The following is a 10,953-nucleotide window of genomic DNA, read 5'->3' as shown; positions in this document are numbered from 1 at the left end:
TTTCCTAGAGGTGCCTGAAGTGCACATGAATGCGATTGGCTGATGTTACGTCTGTTCTGTTGTTTTGATGTTAAATTCTACTGTTGATTTAGCACGTCGTGTGTTACATTGGCTGACTTTATTAACATAAAACAAGACAGGTGCATATGTAGAATGCAGTAGAACAATAGATGGTGGAGTCTGGAGGACATTAGCTGACAAACTGGAGCGGCAGTCGGCAGTGAAATGAAGATAAGTACTGTTTATTTTCTCTTGGTTCTCTTCTGTTTTAATCAGCAACGTTGCTGCAGTGTTAAAAGGCACTGTTAGGAAGAATGTGCTCAGGTAAATACATGTACATTTACAGTTCATAATCGTTCTGTAAATGCAGTAAATATAAAAGTTTTCAACATAGATAGGTGCGGTTTATTTAAGTTTTTTTTCCAAAATGTTCTAAAAATAGAGTGGGTGCGGCTTATACAGCAGTGTGGCTGATAGCCCGGAAAATACGGTAGCACTTTTCATACACAAAAATGCAACTCAAAGTGCTGTTCAATAAAAATGTCCAAAACACAACATAATAGGAATGTAAAAATGTAAAAAAAAGAATCATGATAAAATCGTGATGGTGATTTTATTTTTGAAACATCGTGATATAATATTTTTGCTATGTTGCCCACCCCTACTTAACATTATTATTATATCTGTCCCCAATATTTCTAACTTGTCTTCTTATTGGCAGATTTAATCACGCCACCTCCAGTTCATAGTTCACGTAGTCTGCTCTCTAGCTGTTATGAAATGCGCTATATAAATAAAATTGTATTGTATTGTATTGTATCGTACCTGCAGAGGGAGACAAAACATCATAAATACAAGTCAGCCCAAACAAGCCATGACAATTACCTATATATCATTTCACATGTTATTGTAACCCACGTAAAGAAACATAAGATAAATCCTAAAAGCTATTAAAATGCATGAATAATTCAAACGGTTAAATTCTAATGTCTTGTTAAATAAGTCATTAAAATAGCATGAGACAATTTGACTGTTAGGGCCTTGCTAGTTGAGGAAGCTAGCTTATCCAGACAGCTAAACATTCAAATACAAACTCCACTGACTCCAGGTGTGCAGCAAAGTTGCCTGTTTATTAGGGGTGTAACGGTACGCTAAATCCCATTCCGGTTTGGTTCGGTTTTTTGGAAACCTCGGTTCGGTATATTTTCGGTACAAAAAAACCCGATTTTTTAAAAAATATGTTTATTTTGAAAAGATGACAAGTAAATGGTAAATTTTTTTGAAAAAATAAATAAAAGCGAACCATTCGGGTGATATTCTAAGAAATTACACCAGAACAAAAAATACACTGACAAAAAAGAGCTCTTAATTTTGTAAATTATTAAGACACTGAAATCTTTAAACACTCAGCAGCAATAGCCTATGACACACCTAAGTATTCAAGTTAAAGACAAGTTGTCATTACAGTACATTTATACACTTTTTGTGATTAAAAAAATACATACAATAAAAGTTCCAATTATTGCTAACTATATTAAAACTCTTATTATAATGGAAAAAATACAGCAACTTTAAAAAGTCTTTATGAAATTGTATATACTTTTTAGGCATTGAAATCTTTGAATGTTCAACAGCATATTGTAACGAATTGGGTTATCTGTGTTGTGGTCGAATTTGTGCGTTGCTGAATTGTGATGTTTCCGACGTTCAAGAATGCATTGTACGGCAAGCGAGTGGAGCAGCAGAGAAAGAAGAGCGCGAGTAGTTGTACTTGGATTAATAAAAACGTGATAATTAAACTACGTCTGATGGCGTGTTCCTGGAAGAAGCTACAATATGATAAATCTCGCTAGTTAAGTTTGACGTTTTTGCTCCCTCGTCTAAGAAACATTCACAGTCGGATGACGCCGCGCATATTAGACGTGCTAGCCGCAACCTAGCCGCCGATTTCATGTAGTCATGTCGGCACACAACTTTCTGATTTATCCACGCACCTGTTTATATTGTGAAACTGCACAAGAAACAGAAAATACAATCAATCTATGCATTACATACACATGCATTTTCATAGACATGAACAAGATGATCCAATAATGTTCATCTTGTCTTCGTATTCGTTAAATGAGTTTCAATTTTCTTTTGTTTCGACAATACAATACAATTTCATTTATATAGCGCATTTCATAACAGCTAGAGCTGTAACAAAGCACTTTACAAACAATACAATTAATAGAACAAAAACAATAAAAGGATGTGATGCATATAGATAAATATAGATATAAATAATGTATAAAATATAAATATAAATAATAAAGTCAATAAATTGACATAAAACACTATATACAATTAACACTGGAAAAGAGCCGAAAATTTCAGATCTGATCAAAAGGCGGAGAAAAGAAACGTGTCTTCAACCGGGTTTTAAAAATGGACAGGGAGGGGGCTTGCCTAACAACCAATGGGAGGTCATTCAAGAGGGAAGGACTAGCAACAGAAAAGGCTCGACCCTCTCTGAGGCTCTGCTTTCGAACACCGATCACCGGAGGAACGCAAACACCATCCAACGAACCCAAGTGACTCGACCAGCGGACAAATTGCAGGAACCTAAGGTCAGTGTACGGTTAAACTGACAGGATAGTAAGAATTGTTAGAGTTAAGGATTCTGAAGTATAGTAAGGTGAAAACCTGACTATGGAGAGTAAGGAATAAAACTAATTCCCAAAGTGAAAGCTTAGCTTTCAGGACACAGAAATTGATCACTTCTGTGAGTGTGAATGCGAATGTTGTGTGAATGTCCTGAGTTAAGAGAAATCTAAAACTGGTGAACTGGTCGCGAGTATAAACGCCCAGAAGGTACCCGCTCCAATTGGGAGTAGAAGCTTGGTATCTGACACGACACCAGGCACATAGCATTTTTCTCTGAACAAAGGAAAAATACATAAATAGAATGGTGAAAGCAAATAAGACCTCCAGTGCAAGGGGCGTAGCCCAAGGAGGCAGGAGGGACAACAACTTGTTGTTATAGAGAAGAGTTGAAGGAAAAAATATGGTTTGCAGATGGAGATTATAAAGGGTCAACACAATTTGTGCAAAAATGGAGAAACAAATATGTTTTCTCAGGTGATCGAGATGATAGTGAAGAATTGGGAAGAGTATTGAGTAAATTGGCATTGAAAGCTAAAGAAAAGAGAAAGAACAGTGAACATGGGAAACAATGGTTTAAGTGTAAAGCCCTCGTTGACCGGGCTGAAGTAAAATGAGCTAAGAAAACAACTGAGAAAAGAAAAAAAATTGATGAGTACTTAACAATGGCCGCTACAGCAACCATTTATGATTAATTATTTCATTAACTATCATTAATTATTGTTAATAATTGAAATCACGATTATCCAAACGATTATTTATTTTTTGCTACAAAACAAGAACAGGTTTAACCATGTAAAAGATATTAATAATATATAATATATAAAATAATATATATAGTATAGATACTATAATAATTTAAGTTCCTTTTAGACTCAACATGTATTGAATTAATTATCTTGAAAACATTTTTTAAGTCAAATGTATAAATTGAAGTATGGTTACCTTGTATAAACAAGCATTGGCGTTAACTTGCTACTTATACTTATATACTTAAGTGCCAAAGTAATAATACGCTTGGAGTAGCTTATTATTCACAACAACTTGATCCTGTGGCTAGAGCTACTCCTGAGTGCGTCCAAGCAGTGCTGGCCGCAGCATTGGCCGTCGAGACATCGGCAGAAGCAGTTTTGTTTCATCCTTTAACGTTCAAGGTCCCACATGCAGTCTCCGTGCTGCTCTTAGAAACGAAAATGATATTTTTGTCACCAGCACAACACCGACACTGCACCGCGCTTCTCCTATCACAGGGACACATTAACATTGTAAGGTGTGGCGCATTAAACCCAGCGACACTTCTGCCCACGCCAGTAAATGGCACGCCGCACAACTGTGGTAGCGAAGTCCAAATTTCCACCAAACCCAGACTCAACCTAACTGACATTCCTCTCCCGATTGGAGAAGTTGTTTTTGTTGACGCATCAGCTAGCAAAGGGGCGCAAAGACGGCCGCAAAGAGCGTGGGATATTAAAACACAGACCAAGATTTTATTTCAAGGAACGTTGAAGTCAATGAGATCAGCACAATTAGCTGTGGTATCAGCATTGATTCAAGCATCCAAAATGTTTCAAGGGAAAGATGTAACCATTTGGACAAACAGCCAATGCGGCTGGGGTTCAGTGCATTGTTCTGTCAACGCTGAGCAAACCGAGGGTTCAAAACCACAATAGGAAAAGAAGTCGCCCACAAGGCATTACTTCAACAGCTACTTGAAGAAGTACAACTGCATAGAAGAATTGCAATTTGCAAATGTAAAGCACATTTGACAGGAAATGACCAAATCACAATTGGCAACTGATTAGCTGATAAAGCTGCTAAGGAAGTGGCCCAGGGGATTCCCCCAGTTGACACAACATTAGCACATGAACTGCTCGCAGCTGAAACACAGAACACAACACAAGACATTTTTAAGTCGCAACAAAAACAAGCACCACATTGGAAAAACAAGTGGGCCAAAACTATGACACAGGAATAGGAAAATTGGCCGACAGTAAACCATGGCTACCTAAATCCTTATATGAGTGGGCAGCAAAATTGATACATGGATTGAGTCATGTGTCAACAGGAGGGATTATAGCACAGGTACACCAGCACTAACACACACATGGATTTACGCACTATTTAAAAATAAAATTGCAAACGATGTAGAATTTGTTTGAAAAAAACAACGCACAATACACATGAATTAGACTGAATTGAACAAAACACAAGGGAAACAATATTGTCTTGTTATTGTTGATGTGTTTTCAAAGTGGATTGAACTGTTTCAAGCACCCACAATGATGCGAAAACTGTTGTAAAGGCATTATGTGAACGCATAATTCTAACGTTTGGAATTCCATCTGTAATCAGAAGTGACAATGGAACACACTTTGTGAACTGTTAAAGATTGACTTGAAGCGACATTGTGTGTACCATCCACAGTCAGCAGGACTAGTGGAACGAACCAATGGAACAGTTAAAGCCAGACTTATTAAGACCATGAAAGGAACAAAGAGACATTGGCTGATTGCATTCCCATTGTAGCCACAAGAATGAGGATAGTACCTACAGGAGGAAAAACTCTATCCCCATTTGAGATTCAGTATGGATGACCATATAGACTTCCTGACCTTGCCCCAGAGCAACCAGTAGCAGGGACCTCTATGCCTGTCCAAATGAAAAGGCTGTTTGACCGGAAAAAATGCATAAGCACAATGACTTGCCAGTGTGTTCTGCTCCACAGACGCGCCAGGTCCAGATTGGAGACCTGGTCTTCCTCAAAGGTGCTGAGACGACCCTGTTGGGACAGTGAACGCTGGGATGGCCCCTTCCAGGTGATTGCAGCAAGTCCAACTGCTGTAAAGGTCGAAGGGCATGACGGCTGGGTCCACCAGTCGCAGTGCAAGCTCCTTCGGTTGGTTCCCTGTTGATGGGCCTAGCGACGCCAGTCCCTCAAAGTAGGATCAGCACCCAGTGCGCTGACTGCGCTCCGTCAAAAGACCACAGTTGGAGAGAGGGTTTTCCGTGCTTGCACACCCTTCTCGGGAAGATGGGGCAGACCACAGGCCGGAAGATGACCGCAGTCCTGTCAGCTAAGGACACTGTTTGCATTCTTGCAGGACTGTGCCTGATAGCAGTTGGCACACAGCCTCGTGACCAAGAAAACACCCACACTGAACAATTGCCTATTCGTAGACTGGTGTCTACCTCTATCCTGGGAAATCCACAGCTTCTGACGGACGAAACAGGGACAATGATGAACTGGTGTATATGTTACTAGAGTCCAGCAAACAACCACCTATGTTGTCAATGATGACATGGTGACACTTAACAGTATACACAGAGCGAAAAGAGATTTGGGAAGTGCTAATTCAAAACGTCCGATTACACAGAACACCCCTGTTTATTTTGATGCAATTGGGCAACCTCAAAATATTCCAGATAAAGATAAATTATTAGATGAAATAAGTAAATAAATAATTCACACAGTTGCCACTTATAGGTTAACTTTTTCACACACCAAACTGATCAATTATCTGAATCACAAGGTAAATCCTTTAACAAATTTCACAGAAGCATTATTTACGCATACAGCTTCACAATTGCATGCAACTTCACGTGTGGCTTTGCAGAATAGGCAGGCATTAGACCTCTATATTAGCGGAAAAAGAAGGGGTTTGTCAAATGATTAAAACTGGTGATTGGACATCCCTCTACACACATTGTCTAATGTATCGTTAACAGAAACCCTTACACTGCTTAGAGCTTACACAGAAAACTCAAAATATGTATGGAATTAAACCAAACACCTTTTTGCAATGGCTACATTTGGAAATTGGAAAGGTATAGCTGTTGCTATAGCCGCTGCTATAGCCGCGATTATCATTAGTATTCTATTATTATCCTGTTTTTGTATCTCTTTGTGGTATTCCCCTGTGCAAAAATTTGCACAGCCAAATTTTTGGATGTTGATGAATTGAAAGTAGCTGCTCATGTTACTGTAGCTATGTCTGAATACCAACAAGCGTACATGAACTCTAACGATGATGATGATGATTCTACTATTGTGTAATCCTTTTTGAAGACTTCACAGAAAAGCAATGCAGTTGTGAATGTTTGATGTTTCTGGGTTTCCATTGTGCATACATGTATTGGACCAGAAACAGCTTTTGTGCTTGCTATCGTTTGTTTGGCGACTGCTTGGGACGGGTTTTCTGCCCAAACGGCGTGGGGCAGTTTTTCCTCCCACTCAAGCAATAGCTTTTGGGTGATGAATGGATGTTTATGTTTATATTATTTTAATCATGATATACAGGAGGGAAATGTGAGCGAAATCAACAATTACATTAATATCATGTTAAAAGTTTCATTTCCCTGAATGTCCTGTGGTGACCGTTTGTTGACCTCATCCACATAGTCTCCCCATATGCAGTAAAATGTGCCGTGCAGAGTGTCAAACAGGAAGCCGTCAAGAGAAGACGTTTAACCGCAGACTGTTGCAAAGTGCAGATAAGAGGAAGTACCGCTATTGTCATGTGTCTGTATCTTTGAATGCATGCAGCTTGTACTGAATAAAAAGAGATTGAGAGGGGCACGGAAGCTGACAGACTGGGGGAGAAACCACCTTGAGTGGCCTCCACAGTCCCGCGCGTAAGAAAAGTCAATCTTGGCTGGTCTGAGTTGCTTTTTACAATCCTCTATTAGGCTTGTCTCGGTCTTCCGAGTGGACTTGCCTGACACTTTACATCAGGACTTTTCTTGTAGATTTGAGTTTTTCCGACTCAAAGTGTCTCCTGGATGTTTTTTACTTTGTGTCCAGCTTCGCACAATCGGATGCATTTCACTCTCTCTTTCACGGTCATTACCGTTCTTCTTCATTTGGATGCCAAGAACTACAGACGAAAATGTAAATGAATAAATTTAAAATATTTCACAATTTCAGTAGAACGCATGCCAAAGAAGCAACTTACATGTCGCCGTTTTGGATCCGATGATGGCGGAGCGGTCGGAGTTTTTCCATAGTACGAGCGGGAGCTGCTTGAGTTTACGCGACTGCGTGCTTCCCTATGTGTTCCGGATACAGTACCGCAACTTCCATTGGAAGTAATCGATCGTGAATGTAATATAGTGGAAGGACATTTAATGCATACGTTTTTTTTTTTTACGAGTGAGGGAATTTCAGTTTGATCCGATGATGGCGGAGCGGTCAAAGTTTTTCCGTAGTATAGAGCGTGGCCTGCTTGAGTTTGGGCTCACTGCGGGCAGCGCTATTGCTTCCGCGTTCCGGATACCGGAACTTCCGTTGTCAGGGATCGATCGTTAATGTAATATAGGAGTAGAAAATTTAATGCATACGTTTTTTTTCCCGGGTGAGGGAATTTCCGTTTGACAGAGGTCCGTAAGTGGGAACATTAACTGTATTCTGTTTTTAATTTATGTTTAACAAAACAGCCTAACTTCATTGGAATTGGGTTTGTAAGTGCTTTTTAGAATTGGAATGTCATGGAAACATTTAATTACAGTTGTAAGTTCTCCATGAGCTGTATTTGGTCATTACTTGGGCCCTGAGCAACTGTGAACTTTAGGGATGTAACAATTTATCCATTTATTGATTAGTAGTCATAGAAGCGAGGGTTGTATTCACAAAACAATGCACTCACAGATTTTGGAATTCTACTAATAAGAAAACACAAATTAATACTATTACAGATACGACTTGTAAACCAAACATATGCCTTTTTGACAGCTATCTTACTCCATATAAAAGTGGCAGCATTTTGCCGGCTTCCCTAATATTCCACAAACGCTAAATTCATCAGAATGTCTTGTTTCAACTCGTGGGCCTGGATATAACATATTCTGGAAAAATATGTTTGGATTGACTTCCACTTTAAGGGCCCAATCAGTTTTGTCCATCATTGTTTCAAGAGTTTGTTTTTAAAATAATTCTGCTGAACCATATTTCAAAAGCAATGCCTGATTTTTAATAGTTACATTTCATTTGTTAACAAAGGGGCACCAACAATTTTGTTCGCCTCTATATCGTAACAACACAGACAGACAGACAGACGGCACGCACTGTATACTGTTAAAATTGGAAAGCATTTCCTCAAAAAATGAAAGTAAGAAGCGACCAAACCTGCTCTGTGGAGAACGATTATTGGCTGCATTCTGCTAATGGCGTTCAGTGGTTGACGTTGTCGCTCGTTGGCCTCTTTCACTCCAAAAAGTTCCTCCTCGTACTCTGCTGTCCTTCTTGCGCACATTTTAACACGACAATCATCACAACATTTGCAGCTCAAACTTGATCTCTGCTGAGCGATGTTGATCACAAACGCGTCTCTTTGTTAGCAGCTAGCGAGCTAAGCCACACTTAGCTAAGCTAGGCCAAGAAGCGCCAACGTGCACCGAGACCACTTTAAGCGGACACAACGATTTAGCGTAAGATATTTTACTCTAGAAAAGTAGTGATGGACGTCCAGTGTTGGGGCATGAGTACATTTGAGAAAAAAAAAATCAGGAAAATACAATTAGGCGTGTGGTTCGTGGAGGGGCGCGTTCGTTCGTTAGTGTGTTAGCGTGCGTGTGTGTGTGTGTGGGTGTGTGTGTTGGGGTGATTCTACGGCAAGTCCACTTGAACACACTTTAGTCTGGCGCAAATCGACATTAAAATATAAATACTGTATGTATTTGATAAAACAGGGATTAAGATATCGAAACGGAGCCTGTTTATGATAGACACAAATAATCAAGTATTTAAAGGTGTTTTTCAGTTAAAACAATTTGGTCCTTGTGGTTATTCCGTACAGTGTATTCTGATGCGAGAATTGAATTTCGCAATGCATTGATGCATGAATCTGTGTCTAAGGAATAAGCCACTTCCAGGTGTGCAGCTCTACTTGTCATGCAAGTGAACACCACTCAATACCTTTTTACAACACTACGCCCTCTTTTCACATCATCCATCCATCCATCCATTATCTATACCTCTTATCCTCACAAGGGTCACGGGCGTGCTGGATCCTATCCCAGCTGTCTTCGGGCAGTAGGCGGGGGACACCCCGAATTGGTTGCCGGCCAATCGCAGGGCACACAGAGACAAACAAACAACCGCACTCACAATCACACCTAGAGCCAATCAACTTACCATGCATGTTATTGGAAAGTGGGAGGAAACCGGAGTACCCGGAGAAAACCCACGCAGGCACGGGGAAAACATGCAAACTCCACACAGGGAGGCCGGAGCCAGGATCGAACCCACGACCTCTGCACTGTGAGGCAGACGTGCTAACCGTCGACTGGTTAGCACGTCCGCCTCACAGTGTCGCCTTCTTTCCACATCAATTGGACCTAAATAGTCTACTCCAACGCTAGTGAATGGAGGTAGATCCAGAACAACTCTCTCCTCAGGTAGGCCTGCCATGTTTTGTTCACTCATCATAGAGTTTACAGAACTGGCATTTTGTGATGACCTTCCTTGCTGCAGAAAGGGCAAAAAAAGTTTTTTCCTTGCCGTAGAAAGGATGTGATTTCTGCCTCCATGACCAAGCTGTACGTAGAAATTATGGAGAATAAGGTGGTTGACGTGCCGGTCCTTTGATAGGATGAGGGGATGATTTACGTCCTCAGGGATTGCTGCTTTGCTCAGTCGTCCCCTAAAACGAAGAAGTCCATCTTTTATATCCAGTCTGTAAATGTCGCTACTTCTTGGTAATTTTGGATTGTTGGAGGTTAGTGCAGCAATTTCATCAGGGAATCTTTCCTTTTGACAGAAGGCAATTATGGCTGCTTCCGCATCTGTTAGATCTTCCGACACCAGAGTTTGATTCCCAAGTAACTCCTTGAAAGTTTGCAGCTCCTTTCGCACATTCAAAACTGGTGCTCCATCAGTATTTGGATTAGCTAGCTTCCACTCCTTTCTTTTCTTACTCTGTTTTATTAATGCTTGTTTTACCTTGATGATCCCAGGCAACTGCAACTTTTAACCTTTGCCAAACTGAGAAAAAGTTTATTAATTGAGAAGTGGCGTTTGTAGTGACAAATGTTGCATTGTTCCTGAGGTTCCCTTTTACCTCTAGGTCATCTGCAGTAACATCAAAGTTCATTTGAGAGATTTTGGTCACTTCTCTTCAAATTCCCATAGAAACTCAGGGCTTCCAACCCATCTTTGTTTCAAAAGCCCTTCTGCCTTCATTCAACGAGAAGCAGCATCTGCAGGGTTTAAAGCTGTAGAAACGTATCTCCATTTGCAATATCAGAATTACCCTTGATGGTAGCTATCTTGTTTGCAACAAAGGTTTGAAACCTCCGGTTCTCATTTCCTATATA

General features: G+C 40.2%; 1 pseudogene across 1 annotated transcript in view; it reads right to left on the bottom strand.

Annotated features, from left to right (window-relative positions):
• The window catches only part of LOC147127726 (uncharacterized), a 16,673-nt pseudogene extending 7,445 nt beyond the window's left edge, over positions 1 to 9,228 (bottom strand). The window contains exon 1 of the transcript XR_015084162.1: positions 8,765 to 9,228. The product of XR_015084162.1 is annotated as an uncharacterized LOC147127726 (transcript). The remainder of the gene's footprint in view (positions 1 to 8,764) is intronic.
• Positions 9,229 to 10,953: the final 1,725 nt, after the last annotated feature.

This window comes from Filicampus tigris, chromosome 21, assembly GCF_054856515.1.
Source record: "Filicampus tigris isolate MCC_2025a chromosome 21, RoL_Ftig_1.0, whole genome shotgun sequence".
Lineage (NCBI taxonomy): Eukaryota > Metazoa > Chordata > Actinopteri > Syngnathiformes > Syngnathidae > Filicampus > Filicampus tigris.
This window is presented reverse-complemented; position numbering and strand designations above follow the sequence as displayed.